The following is a 22,578-nucleotide window of genomic DNA, read 5'->3' as shown; positions in this document are numbered from 1 at the left end:
ATTTATGGTACGTGAAATTCAAAACTCAAATATAATCCCCAAAATAGTTCGTTGCAGCTCTCAAAATTTCTGGAGAAAATAGACTTTCAAGTTTTCCGAACATCGTTGCTGCAATAAGGTCAGTTTTTCTAGACAGGCCGTTTGGCTGTGTAGTAGAATGTCCGCCTACCACACACGTGGCACAGGTTCGATAGCCAGTTCTGCCAAAATTTTAAGCAATGTTGCATGTTCCAGGAACATTTTCACGAAGCATAAAATACATAAGTATGCAAAAGAATTTAATCTGTAATTTTTTTTAATTTAATGTTTTATAAAAGATCAGTAATCAAGAACGTAAATTTGCAATGAAAATATGGCATCTACCAATAGGACAGTGCAGCGAGTCACACAGCTCGCAGCGTGTACGTGCATGGCTCGAAGAGCACTAGAATTAGTTTACCGTAGTCCCTTGGCCACCAAACCCGCCGCATTTAAACCAGATCAAGAATCCGTGGGATCACCTCGATCGGGCAGATCGCCCCATCGATCATCAACCGAAAACCCTAGCGCAGCTGGCAGTGGCCCTGGAGCCGGGATGGCTCCACGTCGCTGTCCGTACCTTCCAGAACCTCACTGATTTCCTTCCTGCACGTCTCGTAGTGGTTCGCGCTGCAAAAGGTGGTTATTTCTTTTCACACGTAGTCACATTAACGTGACTGGATAGTGTATTTAGCGAATTTTATGTTTAAACGACGTAGATATTCGAACTGAACGAAGGAAAACGGAAAAAAGTAATAACTGAACGAGATTTGAACCAGCGATTACCAGTCAAGAACGCTACTGATTTTTTTTCCAGTCTGTATGTATTTTAACCTTCACGGAATTGCAAGTAGGACAGGTCCCTATGTTCAAAAATTTGTGTCAGCCGAGAATCGGACCTGCAACACGTGGCAGGCAAGCATTCTAAAAAAATGGCTCTGAGCACTATGGGACTCAACTGCTGTGGTCATAAGTCCCCTAGAACTTAGAACTAATTAAACCTAACTAACCTAAGAACATCACACACATCCATGCCCGAGGCAGGATTCGAACCTGCGACCGTAGCGGTCGCGCGGTTCCAGACTGTAGCGCCTTTAACCGCTCGGCCACTCCGGCCGGCTGGCAAGCATTCTACCGCACAGCATATTAAACACGGTCGGTAAACATCGAAGTCAATTTTCTCGACATTTTTTGAGAATTACATCGAAGTATTATGGGGCATTACTATGAGGGTCGTCCACAAAGTAAGTTCCGTTTCTATTTCTATCCGCGGCAGCGCTACGATCGCAGTTCCGAGCATGCGCGGCAGTTACTCTGACTCAAGGAGAAGACATGTACGCCATCTTCAGATCACTGCTGCCGACGTGTTCTTTGTAGTGCTTCTGTACAATGTCAGCCGCAACTGAAAATTCCGCCGCGTGTAAATCAGATCTGTGATTCGTTTTCTAAATGCAAAGAAAGTTAAACCAAAGGAAATTTATCGGCAAATCTGCGAGGTTTACGGACAAAATTCTGGGAGTGATTCAATGGTTAGAAGATGGATCAGACTATTCAATGAAGGACTATTCAATGAAGGAAGTTCCTCAAATCTAACGATCACTAATTCATGAAATTCTTACTGAAAACCGAAATTTCGAAAACTTTGCTCACGTTGGCTGCCTAGAATTCTTACTGAACAACACAAAAAAAACAACGGATGGGCAGTGCACTTCAGTTTTTGACACGCTACAATGAAGAAGGCGATGGTTTTCATTCTCGGATAGTCACGGTGGATGAACTGGGGAATCGTACGACACTCCTGAAACAAAGCGGCAATCAATGGAATGGAGGCACAGTTCATCCTCAACGAAGGTTGAGTCTAAACAAATCTTGACACCTCGAAAAGTCATATCCACCACTTTTTGGGACAAAAAAGACATTTTGCTGATTGATTTATTACCACGAGGCCGAACAATCAATGCACATGGTTACTGCGAGACCATTAAGAAATTGCGCCGCGCAATACAGAACAAGCACCGAGGACTACTGTCAAAAGTTGTTGTTTTCTTTCCACGATAATGCCCGACCTCACACGGCGAATGTGACGAAACAACTCTTACGGGAATTTCACTGGGACGCGTTTTATCATCCTCCATACAGCTCGGACCTCGCTCATAGCTACATTCATATCTTCTTACACCTAAAATCTGTCCTTGGTAGTCAACACTTCAATGATGATGGCGAGCTGAAAGAACATATTACCACAGGCGGCAACCTTCTATGAAGAAGGCATACAAAAACTTGTGCCACGCTATGACAAGTACCTACAAAATTTCGGAAGCTACATATAAAAGTAGTTTAACAGTCGTAGATTTTTGTACAATAAATATTTATTCTGTATCCGTACACGTTTGTTGTATACAACCAAACGGAACTTACTTTGTGGACATACCTCGTATTTGAGTTCTGAACTTAACGTACCATAAATATAAACAATTACAAAAATTCGATGGCTGTGTGGTCCCCTTGTAAGACGCATGGCATCCACGACGGTCCTTTCTGACGAAAAAAAAGCAGGACAGTTTTAAAATTGTGATGGTCAGTCGCCTTGTTTACATTCTAGTCTGACGGGTGTACTGTTGCGCCAAGCTATGGATGCTGCAGTTACCTTGAATATTTTAAAGACTATTAGGAAGTTCATTACTACGAAGCGCAGCGGCTGTAATATTATTTCAAGAATATGAGTTATGGCTATAATTCAGTGAACCGTGGTTTTATTTTACGTAGTGAACAGAATGAAGGTTTTCTCATTCTGCTTTCAGCAGTAATGCGCTGGGCAGTATGCAGCTTTTTTTAAAAAAAATGTTGCGTCAACCCAAGACATACTTTTGCACTTTGACTTACCATTTGATATTATTTGAATTTGTTAGCAGCACTCGTAGCGGCTCAACATAATTAGATGCAGTCAGATGCGAATTCTAAGGCCCCAGGACTGCGAAATTAATTTTGCCGGGAATTTTTTTATTAAGGTACCTTCCAGCGTTCGTTCAAATTATATGAACTTTAATGCTTGGCATAGAACGCAAAACTGATGAAACTTTTAAATAAACTCAAGCCTCATTTTTAAGGAAAGGAGCCGCCACTCAGTGATTGACCGCAGACAGGTTTCAGGCTTAACTCAGGAAACTGGCGCACGAATTAATTATTAGATTCTGTTCCCGCAGCCTCTCCTCCCATAGATGCCCAAACTTCAGCACTGAAAATTTCTACCATGATCTGAATTCTAATCGGCTACCCCTGCGTCTAGCGCTACAACAGTATCTTGCGAAAGCGACCCAAGATACAACGTTCGTTGCGTGTTATCTATAGAATCTACACTGAAGCACCAAAGAAACTGCTGTAGGCAGGTGTATTCAACTACAGAGATACATAAAAAGGCAGAATACAGCGCTGCGGTCAGCAACGCATGTATAAGACTACAAGTATCTAGTGCAGTTGTTAGATCGGTCACTGCTGCTACAGTGGCAGGTTATCAAGATTTTAGTGAGTTTGAACGTGGTGTTACAGTTGGCGCACGAGCGATGGGACACAGCATCTCCGACGTAGCGATGAAGTGAGGATTTTCCCATACGACCATTTCATGAGTGTACCGTGAATATTAGGAATCCGCTGAAACATCAAATATCCGACATTACTGCGGCCGGAAAAAGATCCTGCAAAAACGGGACCATCGACGACTGAAGAGAATCGTTCAGCATGACAGAAGTGCAACCCTTCCGCAAATTGCTACAGATTTCAGTGCTAGGCCATCATCAAGTGTCAGCCTGCGAATCATTCAACGAAACATCTTCGATATGGGCTTTCGGAGCCGAAGGCCCCCTCGTGTACCCTTCATGATTGCACGACACAAAGCTTTACGCCTCGCCTCGGCCCGTCGACACTTGACATTGGACCGTTAATGACTGGAAACATGTTGCTTGGTCGGACGAGTCTCTCAGATTGTATCGAGCGGATGGGTGTGTACGGTTATGGAGACAACCTCACGAATCCATGTCAACAGGGGACTGCTCAAGCTGGTGGAGGCTCTGTAATGGTGTGGAGCGTGTGCAGTTGGAGTCATATAGGGACATCTGATACGTCTAGATACTACACCTATCCCAACAAGCAAAAAAAAAAGTTTTACACCAGGTTAACCTAAACGCCAACAACCAAATTTCAAAAACTGTTCAGGAAAGTTTACTAAGTATTTAGGTATAAAGGACGAGTGGTATCCGGTTCCTCGTTACGGAGTTACAAGGCAACTCTGATTTAGTCGGTACATCACCCCAGTTACATTTGTTTTTGTCAACGTACCGTCATAACAATGAAGAAGCATGTAATATGCGGATAGTATTTTCCGTTACAGTACGGAAAGATGCAGTTTTTTGTAGCCGTCTACGTAATGGCGCGAATTTAATTGGTTGCTGTCGCTGCGGAAGTAGCTCAGCTTTTTCGTTACATTCTGTGAACCTATGCACGGGGTCTATTACGGCCAACTCTACGTATGGTTCAAATGGCTCTGAGCGCTATGGGACTTAACTTCTGAGGTCATCAGTCCCCTCTAGAACGTAGAACTACTTAAACCTACCTAACCTAAGGGCATCACACACATACATGCCCGAGGCAGGATTCGAACCTGCGACCGTAGTGGTCGCGCAGTTCCAGACTGTAGCGCCTAGAACCGCTCGGTCACCGCGGCCGGCCAAGTCTACATATGTAAACCTACCCACACTGGTGTGTATCACCAGATAACATTGCCCGAAAACCAAACCGAATGCAAGCTCGCCGGCGAAGAGTAAGTTGCGCATTACTAATTTCATCAGTAAGTATGGTGAACGAATGGAACAAATATGTTTCAAAACAGGACGCACACAGCATCTCGTCGACATCTGCACAGTTGTGGTTCAAATGGCTCGAAGCACTATGGGAGTTAACATCTTAGGTCATCAGTCCCCTAGACTTAGTACTTAAACCTGACTAACCTAAGGATATCATACACACCCACGCCCGAGGCAGGTTTCGAACCTGCGACCGCAGCAGCAGCGCGGTTCCGGTCTGAAGCGCACAGAACCGCTCGGCCACAGCGGCCTGCACAGTTATGCAGGACGTTCCAGATAAATGGGAGTCTGCAATTAAACTAAATGCAATTGCTCTGTAACCAGCCGCCAGGAACCACGGTTCCATACTCCAAAATACTACGAGCGTATCACTGACGAACCTCCGAAATTTCGTCACCGGTGTTCGGATTCAGTATGTATGTGAGCGTTGTCGACAAAGTAGCGACCTCTCACCACGGTTTTTGGCCGATGTTTGCTACTGTCAGTACGTATTTTCGTGATGCATATGACTGTGGTACGTTCAAATGGTTCAAATGGCTCTGAGCACTATGGGACTCAACTGCTGTGGTCATAAGTCCCCTAGAACTTAGAACTACTTAAACCTAACTAACCTAAGGACAGCACACACAACACCCAGCCATCACGAGGCAGAGAAAATCCCTGACCCCGCCGGGAATCGAACCCGGGAACCCGGGCGTGGGAAGCGAGAACGCTACCGCACGACCACGAGATGCGGGCGTGGTACGTTCTTTAGAATGTATTTGTGTGGTTGTAGATGAGTATGGAACGAGAGGAAAACGAAGGGTGAAACGTAATCCTGGCATAAGGCTTCATTACATCGCAAAAGACTTGGACGATGCGACCTTTCCTATCCGGTGACTAGATCACAATCAACAGGTCTACTACTGCAGTGAATTATTTACCACAGAGAGGTTTGGAAATGAACTTAGGAAACTGCCGTCGTAATTAGTGATTAGAGATTGCTCCCTACTGCTTGTCTTCGCTCCGTCGCTGAAAATTTTATCCATGACCTTCATTATAAGCAGCTACCTCTGGGTATAGCAGAATGGCAGTAGCTTGCGACAGCAGCCTCGAAAATGGAGACCGGTGTATGTAAATTATCGTATCTGTGAATAGCGACTATGAATTACAACATTTTCAATGCAAACGTTACCAGTAATTCCCGAATGGATCTTTGCAACAGTTTGTATACTACCATGGAACTAGGGTTGGGTTCGGTTGCTTTGGGGAAGGAGACCAGACAGCGAGGTCATCGGTCTCATTGGATTAGGGAAGGAAGTCTGCCGTGCCCTTTGAAAGGAACCATCCCGGCATTTGCCTACAGCCATTTAGGGAAATCACGGACAACCTAAATCATGATGGCCGGACGTGGGACTGAACCGTCGTCCTCCCGAATGCGAGTCCAGTGTGCTAACCACAGTGCCATCTCGCTCGATCCATGCAACTAGGCCCATCGCAGGTAGTAATGCATCCGGTGCGATTTCCGATTAAAAAATGGTTCAAATGGCTCTAAGTACTATGGGACTTAACATCTGAGGTCATCAGTCCCCTAGACTTAGAACTACTTAAACCTAACTAACCTAAGGACATCACACACATCCATGCCGGAGGCAGGATTCGAACCTGCGACTGTATCAGCCGCATGGTTCCTGACTGAAGCGCCTAGAACCGCTTGGCCAGCAATTTCCGGACACGCTACACATACCGCCTAAAAGCTTTAGTGATCGTGAAATCTCCAGGTAGATTAAAACTGTGTGAAGGAAAGGAATTCGAACCAGGGACATTGCCTTTTGACAGGAGTGCCCTAAACGACTTAGCTGTCCATGTACAGTACGTTCACGACTCATCCTCTCAGTTGTGCTTTTGCCGGGGCCTCTCTCCTGCTTCCCAAGCCTCACAAAAAAATCTCTGCTGCATATATTCCTGGTTTAGCACTCCTGAAAGCAAGGGTAGCGTATATAGATAGGTTACCCACTGCCTATGACATTGTTTCAACGATGAATATTTCGTTCCGCAGTGGCGTGTACGCTGTTCTGAAACTTCTGACAGATTAAAACTTGTGTTTCGGGGCCGGGTCTCGAACAAGGAACATTCCCTGTTCCGAGCAGTGTTCTTACTGGCTGAGCTATGCAGGCACGACTCTCGACCTGCCCACACAGCTTTATAGATTAAGACTGGATTCACTTTTCCTGGTGCTACTAGTTACAGAAACCACAGAAACAGGTGAGGAGGCATTGAAGGTTTGAATCTGTACGCTACGATTCGGTGACAACAACCGCTTGCCCCAACTTTCAGAAACACGTACAGGGTTTTTATAAATTTGATATAATAAGGTAACCTATAATCTTGAAAAAAATAAATAACTTACAGAAACGTTTGATACAGCACTGAATGTAAGTGTATCTTCAAGTTTTATTTACAAATGTTCAGTGTGGCTACGTTCTGAAGCGCGATAAATGTCCCATCTCTATTAGTTTCCTGCCACATCCTATGAAGCAAGTCTTGATGTATGGTGGCAACTGCTTGCGTTATCCGTTGTCGCAGTTCGTCGACGTTTCCCGGAAGGGGAGGAACAAACACTCTGTCTTTAATGTAACCCCATGCACAGAAGTCCATCGGGCTTAAATCAAGTGATCGTGATTGTTATGGAGAAGGTAAATTTTCAAAATTGAAGCTGATCGAAGACATGCTTCGAACCTCCATATTAGAAGACAGGCTCCACATTTCACCTTTACGCAGTATTGAAAGTAATATTTTAAGACAACTACGCTATGATGCTTTTACAAGTAGCATCATTATCATCAATTGTAACCAAAACCAACCAGTCAATAAAATCATTTGTTGTAACTTTCATTTTAATGCTGATTGTTTGAGAAAGTATTGTACTTGAGTTAAATATAAGTAAAATTTGTTAAGTTGCTACATTCCGTAAGTTAGCTTTCTTTTGCCTGACAAATATGTTTGCTTCTTGTCGAAATTTGTTATTTTTAAAATTGAAATAGTAATTTTTTTGCATGTACGTATTTTATTAAAAACTGATTGTTCAGGGCTGTGTTAATAAATCGTGTTCAGCATCTTAATTTGAATTCTTTTAATCTCTTCAGGTTATTAAATCATAAATTGTACAGAACTTTTTCATTTAACAAAATAGTAAATTTTAACCGTATTATACAGGCTTCAGATCGAAAATAGCTCCAAAATCCTACTTTTACGGGTTAGTGGTCACAAAATCTGGAGCACTACGTTATCATGAAGAAAGCTCACACTTGGTGGCAGTTGGCTTTTTTTTAATAGCCCTTGTATAGTGTCGTAGTAGCATTGAACATTAGTTATGGTCCCGACGGACATCCAGCATCAGTAATCCATGGATATCGAAGAACAGGTTCAATATGACCTTTCCAGGTCTGATGCGTCCATTCACGATTCATCCTTTTCGTTGGCGGCTGGAAATGGCGACACAGTGCTTCACCCACTACCTCAGTACGCCCCAAAACGCTCTTCTTTCCGTGTGGAGTCGGAGGAGATGCTCCCGATGTGAAGGTGTCGGGCTACAAATGTACACCGCTGTGTGTGAACCACTGCGTTTGTAGATATCACGCCAGCTGACGTGCCGTTATGCGGGAATTCTCCTTCCCCAACACATGCACTCGAGACGTTCTTTCGGCATCGATCAGGGCAAAGGATGTCCGCCGTTTCTTGTCGACCTCTCCGAAACCACAGAGTGAAGTTGCGCCGTGGTTAGTACACTGGACTCGTATTCGGGAGGACGACGGTTCAAACCCGCATCCGGCCATCCTGATTTAGGTTTTCCGTGATTTCCCTAAATCGCTTCAGGCAAATGCCGGGATGGTTCCTTCGAAAGGGCACGCATGACTCCTTTCCCCATGCTTCCCTAATCTGATAGAACCGATGACCTCGCTGTTTGGCCCCCTCTCTCAAATCAATCAACCAATCAATCACTCCGAAACTGAGTATGCCATCTGAATACACAGCTTCGTTTGCAGCACGCTTTCCCATGCGCAGTTTGCGTTCGGCGATAAATTTCACTTTTCCCTGCAAGTGGCGGTTGTACGGAGCGCACTTCTCTCAGGAAATTCTCACGTTCCGTGCACTTACATCGCATTACTAGCTCGCCTAAGGTGCCATCTCGTGGCCGAAAGACAAATATTCTCCATACTACAGGTGGTATCCGTATTGTTCTTGAACTGACCTTGTAAAATAAAATTTGTCCATAAATTATGAACCGTGCGACTGCTACGGTCGCAGGTTCGAATCCTGCTTCGGGCATGGATGTGTGTGATGTCCTTAGGTTCGTTAGGTTTAAGTAGTTCTAAGTTCTAGGGGACTGATGACCACAGCAGTTGAGTCCCATAGTGCTCAGAGCCATTTGAACCATAAATTATACTAGTTTGCAACGTACCTACATTTTTTGTTTCCTAAATATGCTTCCCGCACTTCTCATATCTTTTACCCAAATTCATTACTTGGCTCTCATCTCTTCCAGACCCCTTGGTCTACTAGCCTACATGTCAGTGTGACTGATGCTTTCCGTGTAAGACTCTGGCCCTGCACGTTTGAAGGAGTGCTGACAGAACGCTTTCGTCGGCGGAATTCGTCAGTGCAGGCATACCCTGTGCTCTGCGTGCATACAGCGGCTTGTCTCATCTCCCACGAAGGCCAAACAAACGGTTCCGCTTCTGGTAGACGTGGTTCTGCCTTCATTCCGGCATTCGCAGTTTCCTGGCTGTGCGAAACTTTAAAACTTCTTAGAACGCGTCACTGGTCCTGTAAACGGCACGCAAGACGCTTACTGCTTACCTCTGGCGCAGGTGTTTATTTTCGTGCCCTCAAAACCGAGGTGTGGATCTGCTCTTCGGGCGAAAGTAAAATTGCTGCGAAATGAGTTTATGGGGGCTTTCTAGAACAGCACTTCCTCTCCCAACAATTAGCATCTTTCTTTTTTTAATCATGTTTCGGAATCACAGGAGTCAGAGTGGAGGCTCTGCCAAACCGAGCGACTCACTTTCATCAGGCAATTATGAACATGAGCAGTAAATTCAGAGTGGCAGCTGATAGAGATATTCAAATTTAGCAGTTTAAAATCATTTACGGACATACGTGAGTGATGCAGTTAATACTGCGGTGACAGGCCGCGGTGGTCTAGCGGTTCTAGGCGCTCAGTCCGGAACCGCGGGACTGCCACGGTCGCAGGTTCGAATCCTGCCTCGGGCATGGACGTTAGTGATGTCCTTAGGTTAGTTAGGTTTAAGTAGTTCTACGTTCTGGGGGACTGATGACCACAGATGTTAAGTCCCATAGTGCTCAGAGCCATTTGAACTGCGGTGACAGAAGTCATGGGATTTGATGTGCACAAATACAGATGGCACTAGCGTCGCGTGCACAAGGTACAAAAGGGCAGTGCGTTGGCGGAGCTTTCATTTGCACTTAGGCGACTAATGTGGAAAGCTTTCCGATGTTATTATAGGCGTAAGACACAACGAGAACGAGTGCACTGTTTTCGCGTCGCCTCGACATGCTTTATATACCCTCCAGTTCGAGATCAACACCACCGAAATAGAACGCGTCCAACAGGGGTAGAAAAGCTGTGATTGGCGTGTCCTAACCTATCCTCCATTTTTTTTTTTTTTTTTGTCATCAGTCCTCTGACAGGTTAGATGCGGTCCGCGGATTCGTAGTTGCAGCAGGAGGCATGGGACGTTACATTTCGGAAATCGTTAGGAAATACAGTATTCAGAGATCCAGCTTGTCAAGAGTTTGCCGAGAATATCACATTTCAGACATTATCTCTCACCACCGACAACGCAGTGGCCGACGGCCTTCACTCAACGACCGAGGTCAGTGGCGTTTGCGTAGAGTTGTCATTGATAACAGACAAGCAACACTACATTAAATAACCACACAAAACAATGTGCAAAGTATGACGAGCGCATCCGTTTATTTATTTTATTTAATCGTATGGCTAGGGCCCCCGCTGGGCGGCCGTTCACCGGGTGCGGGTCTTTCAATCTGTCGTCAATTCGGTGACCCGCAGTCGATGAGGGGTGATAGGATGATGATGAAGACAGCACCAACACCCAGTCCCTGGGCGGGGAAAATCCCCCGACCCAGCCGGGAATCGAACCCGGGCCCACAGGATTGACAATCCGTCACGCTGACCATTCAGCTACCGGGGGCGCAATAACGCATTCGTTAAGACATTGCGACGATGTTGTTGTTGTTGTGGTCTTTAGTCCTGAGACTGGTTTGATGCAGCTCTCCATGCTACTCTATCCTGTGCAAGCTTCTTCATCTCCCAGTACCTACTGCAACCTACATCCTTCTGAATCCGCTTAGTGTATTCATCTCTTGGTCTCCCTCTACGATTTTTACCCTCCACGCTGCCCTCCAATGCTAAATTTGTGATCCCTTGATGCCTCAAAACATGTCCTACCAACCGATCCCTTCTTCTAGTCAAGTTGTGCCACAAACTTCTCCCCAATCCTATTCAATACCTCCTCATTAGTTACGTGATCTACCCACCTTAACTTCAGCATTCTTCTGTAGCACCACATTTCGAAAGCTTCTATTCTCTTCTTGACCAAACTAGTTATCGTCCATGTTTCACTTCCATACATGGCTACACTCCATACAAATACTTTCAGAAACGACTCCCTGACACTTAAATCTATACTCGATGTTAACAAATTGCTCTTCTTCAGAAACGATTTCCTTGCCATTGCCAGTCTACATTTTATATCCTCTCTACTCCGACCATCATCAGTTATTTTACTCCCTAAATAGCAAAACTCCTTTACTACTTTAAGTGTCTCATTTCCTAATCTAATTCCCTCAGCATCACCCGATTTAATTTGACTACATTCCATTATCCTCGTTTTGCTTTTGTTGATGTTCATCTTATATCCTCCTTTCAAGACATTGTCCATTCCGTTCAACTGCTCTTCCAAGTCCTTTGCTGTCTCTGACAGAATTACAATGTCATCGGCGAACCTCAAAGTGTTGACTTCTTCTCCATGAATTTTAATACCTACTCCGAATTTTTCTTTTTTTTCCTTTACTGCTTGCTCAATATACAGATTGAATAACATCGGGGAGAGACTACAACCCTGTCTCACTCCTTTCCCAACCACTGCTTCCCTTTCATGCCGCTCGACTCTTATAACTGCCATCTGGTTTCTGTACAAATTGTAAATAGCCTTTCGCTCCCTGTATTTTACCCCTGCCACCTTCAGAATTTGAAAGAGAGTATTCCAGTTAACATTGTCAAAAGCTTTCTCTAAGTCTACAAATGCTAGAAACGTAGGTTTGCCTTTTCTTAATCATTCTTCTAAGATAAGTCGTAAGGTTAGTATTGCGTCACGTGTTCCAACATTTCTACGGAATCCAAACTGATCTTCCCCGAGATCGGCTTCTACCAGTTTTTCCATTCGTCTGTAAAGAATTCGCGTTAGTATTTTGCAGCTGTGACTTATTAAACTGATAGTTCGGTAATTTTCACATCTGTCAGCACCTGCTTTCTTTGGGATTGGAATTATTATATTCTTCTTTAAGTCTGAGGGTATTTCGCCTGTCTCATACATCTTGCTCACCAGATGGTAGAGTTTTGTCATGACTGACTCCCCCAAGGCCATCAGTAGTTCTAATGGAATGTTGTCTACTCCCGGGGCCTTGTTTCGACTCAGGTCTTTCAGTGCTCTGTCAAACTCTTCACGCAGTATCTTATCTCCCATTTCGTCTTCATCTACATCCTCTTCCATTTCCATAATATTGTCCTCAAGTACATCGCCCTTGTATAAACCCTCTATATACTCATTCCACCTTTCTGCCTTCCCTTCTTTGCTTAGAACTGGGTTGCCATCTGAGCTCTTGATATTCATACAAGTGGTTCTCTTCTCTCCAAAGGTCTCTTTAATTTTCCTGTAGGCAGTATCTATGTTACCCCTAGTGAGATAAGCCTCTACATCCTTACATTTGTCCTCTAGCCATCCCTGCTTAGCCATTTTGAGACGATATGTGGTGTTAATGGGCTATGGCAGCAGACTACCAACGCGAGTGCCTTTGTTAACAGCACAACAACGCCGGCAGCGCCTCTCCTGGGCTCGTCACCACATTGGTTGGACCCTAGACGACGGGAAAACTGTGGCCTGATCAGATGAGTCGTGATTTCAGTTGGTAAGAGCTGATGGTAGGGATGGAGTGTGACGCAGATCACACGAAGACTTTGACCCAAGATGTCAACCAGGCATTGTGCAAGCTGGTGGTGGCTCCATAATGGTGTCTGCGGTAATCACCTGGAATCCTTTCGTCCAGCTGAACCGATCACTGACTGGAAATGATTACGTTCGGCTACTTGGAAACCACCTGCAGCCAGTCGTGGACTTTATGTTCCCCAACAACGATCGAATGTTTATGGACGACAATGCGCCACATTGGTTTGACGAACATTCTGGGGCCGGCCGAAGTGGCCGTGCGGTTAAAGGCGCTGCAGTCTGGAACCGCAAGACCGCTACGGTCGCAGGTTCGAATCCTGCCTCGGGCATGGATGTTTGTGATGTCCTTAGGTTAGTTAGGTTTAACTAGTTCTAAGTTCTAGGGGACTAATGACCTCAGCAGTTGAGTCCCATAGTGCTCAGAGCCATTTGAACCATTTTTTGAACATTCTGGACAGTTCGGCCACCCACCTCACCCACCTCGTCTGACATGAATCCCATCGAACATTTATGGGACATAATCGAGAGGTTAGTTCGTGCACAAAATCTTGCACTAGCAACACTTTCGCAATTACGGAAGGCTGTAGAAGCGACATGGCTCAATATATCTGGGTAGACTTCCAAAGACTTGTTGAGTCCATACCACGCCGAGTTGCTGTACTACGCCCGGCAAAAAGAGGTCCGACACGATATTAAGAGGTTCAAATGGTTCAAATGGTTCAAATGGTTCTGAGCACTATGGGACTTAACATCTGTGGTCATCAGTCCCCTAGAACTTAGAACTACTTAAATCTAAGGACATCACACACATCCATGCCCGAGGCAGGATTCGAACCTGCGACCGTAGCAGTCGCGCGGTTCCGGACTGAGCGCCTAGAACCGCTAGACCACCGCGGCCGGCATTAAGAGGTATTCTATTACTTTTGTCGCGTCAGTATAATGTGAAACATATAGTGTTTCAAAAAGATTCATCCAATTTCATAAGAAAATACCTTCTACATGAATGAAGATAGAAAATTGTGGTAAATTTTAACTTTACACTAGCTGTAAGTTTGTGGTTCGTGTGGTCGCCGGTAGGGGTCAGCTATCAGTTAGGAAAAACACGTAGCTGGATTTGTTGGAGACCCGACTTTATCCAAGTTATGAGACCATACCAAAATCCCATTTTTGAACATGGCGTAGCGGCACCACAATGACACCTACATGTAAGAGCATTTATTAATATTGAGCTGTCTGAACGGTGGATCAGCGGTAAGGGCCGTATGGATCTCGAATGCCGCCATTAGCCTCTAAAGTCCTAATCTCACGGTATGTGGTTCCTTTTGGTGGAGTTTGTGAAAACGACTATCTACAGTCCTTTGGTTTCCGCCCTTAGAATCTTAATTGCCATTGAGTTGTTGCTGAGAGCTTATTAGATTTCTAATTCGCTTTTCGTGGCGGACCGCATCTAACCTGTCAGAGGACTGATGACAAAAAAAAATGGATGATAGGTTAGGACGGGCCAATCACAGCTTTTCTACCCCTGTTGGACGCGTTCTATTTCGGTGGTGTTGATCTCCAACTGTAGGGTATATAAAGCATGTCGAGGCGACGCGAAAACAGTGCACTCGTTCTCGTTATGTGGAAACATAGTGATTTATCTGATGACGAGAAGGGCATGATTATTGGCTTTCGGGCCAAGTTCGCGTGCCGCTGTTGTTAAAGTAATGTATACCCTGCATGGGAAAGTGGAGGTATCCAGAACAGTGGTGTGCCACGCTCCATAGGGGACAGGGAAAAGTGACGCCTGCGGAGATGTATACGGACACTTAGACGTACAACCGTGGAGCAACTGCCGGCCATTGTGGCCAAGCGGTTCTTGGCGCTTCAGTCTGGAACCGCGCGACCGCTACGGACGCAGGTTCGAATCCTGCCTCAGGCATGGATGTGTGTGATGTCCTTAGGTTAGTTAGGTAAGTAGTTCTAAGTTCTAGGGGACTGATGACCTCAGATGTTAAGTCCCATAGTGGGTGTTTTTTTTTTTTTTTTTTTTTTTTTTTTTTTTTTTTTTTTTTTTAGCAACTAACTGCCCAGATTAACCAAGGGGCTACCAACAGTGTCTCCTCAGTGATCGCTCAGTGAACATTGTTGCGCATAGGCCTCGGCAGCAGGCGCCTTTTCCAGTACCCAGGCTGAAAGTTGTTCATCAACGACGAAGGCTGCAATTTGTCCGTCAAAACCGCAGATGGATGTAGACTGATTGATGACAGGTGACCTTTTCAGATTACAAATGGGCGTCGGCGTGCACGGCGTCAAACGCCTGAAAGCAAACACCCGGCAACATTCGTCGTAAGGGTCCAGGCTGGAGGCTGGAACATGGCTATCTGGGGAATATTCCCGTGGCATTCTCTGGTGATCTCGTCGTTCTGGAAGGCACGATGGATCCGCACTATCATGTATCTATCCGTGAGGACCACGTCCACCACTTCATGCAGTTTACTTGGCAGGACGACATCTACCAGCACGACAATGGAACCTGTCACAGCTGGCAGTGTACGTGCGTGGTTAGAAGAGCGCCAGGCTGAGTCTGCCGTACCCCTGGCCAGCAAACCTGCCGCATTTAAACCCGATCGAGTATCTGTGGGACCATCTCTATCGGGTGGTTCGTACCATGGGTCCTCAGCCGAGAAACCAAGCGCAGCTGGGCATGGAACTTTCAGAACGTCACTGACATCTTCGTGCGCGTTTCGTAGCGGTCTGCGCTGCAAAAGGTGATTATTCAAGCTTTTGACACGTGGTCGCATTAATGCGACTAGACTGTGTATAAGAACAAGGAGGAGTTGCGGCACATCTCTTAGATGTTCCATATTACTCAACACGCCATCTTGGTAAACATGCCGTTTCAGTCACAAAAGCAAAAATCATCAACTAAGAAACGGCCAATGCATAATAAACTACTATTCTTTGACCATACATTACGGTTAATTTCAATGTTTAAAACACGTATCTGATAGTTTATACAATTTTGTAGTAATTTAACTGTGAAACTGAAACAGAAACTTTATTGAAAAACTAACAAAAAAATGCTGTCAAGAGGTCAACGTTCTTTTCCAGAGCTCCATTGAAGCGCTCAGGAGTAGTTTACGATGGTCCCAAGAAGAAACAGCCCCTAACAGAGGAGAAACGATGGAATTTCATATTAGCCAACTATTCCATAATACCCGAATTTCCTCTGTCTAGGATCTTCTGCCCATGCGATTTTTGGTGGAACGACCAAATACATGTTGCTACAGGAAGTGGAGATGCCAGATTCAAATTTACTTAAATAATCCTGAGGTGGTGCGTTTCACGTACGAAAGAGGGTGCTTACAAGACGCTCGGCCAATTCTGGTCTTCGGTCTAGGACCCTAACCAAGTGTGGTTAATGGGAGATATTGGAAAGATTCAAGAACGAGCTGCACTTCCGTCGAAATATAATGAAATACACCGTTAGAAGCAAATCCTGTACAGGGTATTTACGAATTCCCGTCACAGACTTTTGTGACTTGTAGAGGGGAGTAAGTACGTAATATTTTGAAGAGGAACCTATGTCCAGAAACGCACCGTTTCAGTTCAGATGTTTAACTCATCAGCTTCTGCTTCGGGAACTGAATTATGCCAGACGCAGTACAATTATTAGGCAACAATTCGAAAGGAAACATAACGATACATTTATTACTTAAGCGCATTTATCTGTATTAACATTTAAACAATATGTGTTTGGATTATTCCAAAACAAAACAAGAACCCCACACACTGTACGTACAGAACAATCTGATGCAATACAACAGCGGCTTGACGTGGCAAACACCAACATTGTTCCACACATTGCATCTACGAAGCATGTTTTGGTATGCACTTTCCATCCCACACGATGTCTCTTCAATTTGTAGCGCAGCGGACAGAACTTGCGCCAGCAGATCTTCCTCTGTCTGTACAGGAGTCTCGCAGCAAGGCAGACGTTAAGTGACGTCACGTGACCGTCCGATGTACGAGTAGTATACGTCATCCTATCTAGCCTGTCGCATATCAGGACAAGCAACTCTGCGAATTTTCTCTTTCCCAGACGTAGAAGAGCTACACACCTTAATTGAAACCGTCGTAGAACGCAAACGGTACGTTTCCGGACATGGGTACCTGTTCAAAATATTTTGTACCCAATCCCCTCTAAAGCTGCTAGAAGTCTCTGGAAGGAATTTCCGAACATCCTATATACTGCAGATACCACCGCTACATTCGTCTCTTTCCTTGTGTAGAATGCGCAGAAAACGACAAGGATAATTGTATGTTTCACACGACGTGCGGTACAGGAGAGCAAGGTGAAGAACGCTAAGTGCACGGTGTAACTGAGCACTCGGAACAAAGCTAAGTACTTAAGGGGCTCCGGAAAGGCTCAAAATCATGAAAAGTTCAATTTTTACTTTTTCGCGTTTTCTGAATCTGCAGACTATTACCTTTTAATAGATGTATAATTTATTCAATTCCGAAGACTACAACTATTTTTAAATGTTTTTTGAAATGTGTTCTACATGGGCGTGACCCACTGTGGCGCTGTTAAACTGCTGTCAAATGGTGTTATTATTAACGTCCGTGTTCATCAGGTACATTTTAGTGATGTGAGATAAAGTATGTGTTGTGGCTAACCTGTGATGGTTCAATATATATCGCTGGTGTGATTGTCGATTGTTTCATGTTTATTTACTCTGTCGTTATCTCGAAAATATTCGTAATTAATTCTGTTTCTTGAGTCTCTGTTTTGTTGAAGTATAATAATGAGTAAAAGTAAAGTTATTAGAAATCCTCTGAAGGCTTTTAAGAAAAGGAGAAATGTTGGAAAGCCAAAGGTATTTAGAAATATGGGAATGAAGATAGGTTCTAACATGGTACGAGCGATGCTTGCTTTAGACAAGGAACGCCTTCGGGCTGCAGACAGGGCTGTAAAGAGTCTAGAAATACAAGCAAGAGTAAACAGGAGGAGGAACAAGAGGAAGCTGGAGGAGGAGTTTGCAGAGGATGAAGATAATCCATCCTATGGACCTGGAATGCACTAAAAAGTTAATCCAATCTTTGTCGCTCGATTCCCAAAACTTTTATTTTCTCATACTAATTATATGTTTTCTAAGGATCTTCCAAACATATTTGTTTCAAACTTTCAGTAAATGTTACACAGTACCTTCTGCATAATTTAACACAGCCTTTTTCCAAAAAACTGTATATTTTTGAATATATAAATAAAAATTTCAAAAATGTCGTGAATTTTCATTACAATTGAAAAAAAATCATCTTTAATAACTGAACTAAAATTTTGTAAAATCCCTGTGTTAAGTTGTAGCCCATATTCCAATAAATAATCTGTAAAAAGTTCAACTTCCTACCTCAAATACTTTGTGAGAAAAGATGTAATTTATAAGCGTTATTTTAACATTGCAAGTATAGGGCGTTCCGGAGCCCCTTAATGGAGGGAAACGCCTCCTCAGTTACCCCTACTGTGATCGATGCCCGAAGCCGTTTAAAGAGTCGTCGCTGCCCGAAATAAATCTTGGCAAGCACCGAGACAATGAAAGTAAATTAACACTGGGCAATAGCGGCCGAAGAGGCTCTTTGTAACTGTGTTATCCTCGCTTTGCCTTCGTTATTCCGACAAGTCTGCGCTGTCGTAAAAGGAAATTACATTAACCTGCTGTTATCCATAAGCGGTTCGGTATGAATGTCTTTTAGTATCATTACCGACGTCAATCAAGGAGTCACGTTAAACGTGATGTACACACTCAGTAGCTAACCACGTAACATGGCATTATCTCACTTGCAGCGCTTCACAATTAACTGTTAAGTTGTCGGTGGCGAATGATATCAGGTCAGACAGTACCCCTCCGTACTGAGGGGGATAACTTACCGTTGGCGGACTTTAAATGAAATGTCATGTTTTCGATGCCGTAGGTGTTTGGCGGATTTTGGGACAAAGTCATTTACTGGAATTCGTTAAACTGCCAGACATGCAGTTATCCAGCAGAAAAATTCGACAGTTGACATAGTAAACGCTCTAAGTACCATCTATCTTTCACGTAATGGATATTCAGTGCTTACCTCTACACTTCCATGTGCTATGCGTCAACGCCTCTATTTAGACTGGGATGGTATGAAGAGATAACACACAAGTTTTTGGTGAGTAGGTAAGCTGCGACAGAGATTTTGCAGCTATAGAGAAACGAAGAAAGGCAAGCAAAGGCCTTTTCCGCAAGGTTTACGCACGACAGTCGAGTCAGGTCAGGCTATGAACCCATCCATGTAACTCCGATCACACAATTGATTTCATTGATTTTAAACATTCAATGTAGGCGTGAAAGAACTGCAAATTCAGTACGATCAAAGTGAGTCATGCTCATCCATCTCAAATAGCTATATACAAATTCTTACACTGAAACAAAAGAATGCAAAAATTTCAGTGTATTCAAAAGAGAAAAGACTGTGGCAGGTGTATGCCAAGCCGTACTTCATCCGAAAAAAAGCAATGTTTATCAGTTGCAAAACAAAGACCTGTTGACGATGCTCACATTTCTTCCTCAAAAGCACAGGGAGTTTTAACAACATCAGTTCAAATGGCTCTGAGCACTATGGGACTTAACATCTTAGGTCATCAGTCCCCTAGAACTTAGAACTAGTTAAACCTAACTAACCTAAGGACATCACACACATCCATGCCCGAGGCAGGATTCGAACCTGCGACCGTAGCAGTCGCGCGGTTCCGGACTGCGCGCCTAGAACCGCGAGACCACCGCGGCCGGCAACAACATCAGTGTAAAAACCTTAAGCTTGTAAGTCAGTGCAGGCAAAAGATAAGGGCATTTATGTCACATATTTTGATACTCGCAAACTCACTCATCAAAACCCATAGCTGAACTATCTGTATACAAAATTAATTATGTGCGGAACCCTCAGAGCGCTAGTCATGCTTACACTTGCCAGGTTTTTGTGGGTAGTATCTCAGAAGACAGTGAAAAACTTAACATGGCTTCCATTTGTCGTAGTATTGGAAATAACATGGCGTTTTCTTTTGAAGAACGGAAGTGGATGCTGAAGCGTTACTGGAAACCAGAGGATGTGAGAGAGACTCGACAACGTCGGAGAGTGGAATTTGGAACACATTCACGGTTAAAAATTACAATAATACGGGACAAGTCTGAAGTCAATGGAACACTGCATGATGTGAAGCAGGCACGTAGTGGAAGAAAAAGACGTACAACAGACAACGCATATTGATGCAATTATTCAGGCGTACACATAGTCCACGAAAAAATCTTTGAGACAATGCTCTCGTCAGATTGGGCTCAGTAAAACCAGTGTTCATAAAATTCTGCGGACCAGAGATAGAAACCTTACATTCCGACACCTCTCCATGCTGTGATCTAGGATGATCCGCCGGCCGCGGTGGTCTAGCGGTTCTGGCGCTGCAGTCCGGAACCGCGGGACTGCTACGGTCGCAGGTTCGAATCCTGCCTCGGGCATGGGTGTGTGTGATGTCCTTAGGTTAGTTAGGTTTAAGTAGTTCTAAGTTCTAGGGGACTTATGACCTAAGATGTTGAGTCCCATAGTGCTCAGAGCCATTTGAACCATTTTGGGATGATCCTGACAGATGAATTAAATTTTATGAGTGGTTCCTCACCATCTGTGTTGAAGATGAATGTTTCCAAGATGTAATTCTTCGATCGGATGAAGCGACCTTAGCGCAACTTTTAACGGCCATAACTGCGTGTACCGAGCCAACGAAAATCGTAACTCAAGAAAGGGTTGTTTGTCTGCTCGAGTATCAGTCCGGTTTGGACTGTCATCTAGGGGGTTAATAGCACCGTAGCTCTTTGAAGAGAGTGTACAAGTGGTTCTTTCCTTGGAATGTTGAACATGGTAGCTCCAGAGCTTAACGATATTTTTGGTAATGAAGATTATTACTTCAACCATATGATGCGCCACCTCATTTCTCAATCGCACATTCACTTCGAGATGGACAGGACGAAAAGAAATGATGTGGGGGTACCAACCTCGATCGCCGGATTTACCCTCTTTAGACTTCTTTCGTTGCGGTGCTGTCAAGAGCACAGTGTACGCCGCAAAACCACGAACACTGTACAATCTAGAGGTCAAATTGAGCAAGCCTGCGATGCCGTTCCATTAGAAAAATACAACTGGTACGTCGCTCTGTTCTAAGTCACTGTCGACGATACATTACGCTGTAAGGTGCTCAGTTTGAGCATGAAACACCTGAAATTACATCTTGATTTATACGATACCAAACTCGTTTCATTTTTATCTGCTTTAATTAAAGATATATTCGATTTGAAAGAGTTGATACTTTATTTTGGGACACCACGTATTTATTTATTCCGATAAATAAATTTTCGAGCTGTTTCTAGTTCATCTTCAGATGGTCCACATGGAAGTAATATCTTTAATTCCATAGCATGATGGTGGGTACAGGCTCTGTGACAAAAATATGGATACAAAACTTTAATACATCGCCCCTTGTAATAGTTATAAGACGAATTATGTCAAAAAACAATTCTATTAAGTACTGTGGCAGACTGGGCGGTATTGTAGTTAGTAACCAACTGCTAGCTTCCACTGAAATTCACGATAAGACATATATATTAATCGCTTTTCTGTATGAATATATTATGCTGATTTTGGAAAGACTCGAAAACTATGAATGCATGGTCTCTCGGCGATATGAATTAATAAAATCTTCTCGGGCTTCCAGCTGCGACAGGTGGTTAAAATCCCACGAGCTTTCGACCAAACTCTTCTCAGCCAGTGTCAGGTGGTAAACGACTGTTGTGTCACTGTGGATTTGCCGTTACACAGGCGAGCTACTGGCTGTGACGTGACTGGTGCTCTCCTCCTCGCCAACTATGGCAATGTTTTCATCCCGCCTCTGCCGCGCCCGCTTCAACCTCGCGATGGGCAGGTCCCAGAGTCTGTTGAACAGCAAACAGCCGTCCTTATTGATGGTGCTTTCAGATATTTTTATTTTTATCGCTTCTTTTATGACGCTGTTGGGAAATCCCTTCGTTTTCATAATGACAGATGTTTCGTCGAACAGAATTCGGTGTCGATTTTCTAAAACGTGTTCTGCCACGGCTGATTTTCCAGGATAGCGTAGGCGTAAGCATTGTCGTATTTTTTCTGGGGGCGTGACGAGATGTTGCGTCTCTTCAGGAGCCGGCTAATCTTTCCAGACATTGTGCCACAAAAGGCAGAAACGCGGCCGGCCGCGGTGGTCTCGCGGTTCTAGGCGCGCAGTCCGGAACCGTGCGACTGCTACGGTCGCAGGTTCGAATCCTGCCTCTGGCATGGATGTGTGTGATGTCCTTAGGTTAGTTAGGTTTAAGTAGTTCTAAGTTCTAGGGGACTGATGACCACAGCAGTTGAGTCCCATAGTGCTCAGA

Source organism: Schistocerca nitens, chromosome 1, assembly GCF_023898315.1.
Source record: "Schistocerca nitens isolate TAMUIC-IGC-003100 chromosome 1, iqSchNite1.1, whole genome shotgun sequence".
Lineage (NCBI taxonomy): Eukaryota > Metazoa > Arthropoda > Insecta > Orthoptera > Acrididae > Schistocerca > Schistocerca nitens.
The sequence above is the reverse complement of the archived record's forward strand: the minus strand, read 5'-3'. Positions refer to the sequence as shown.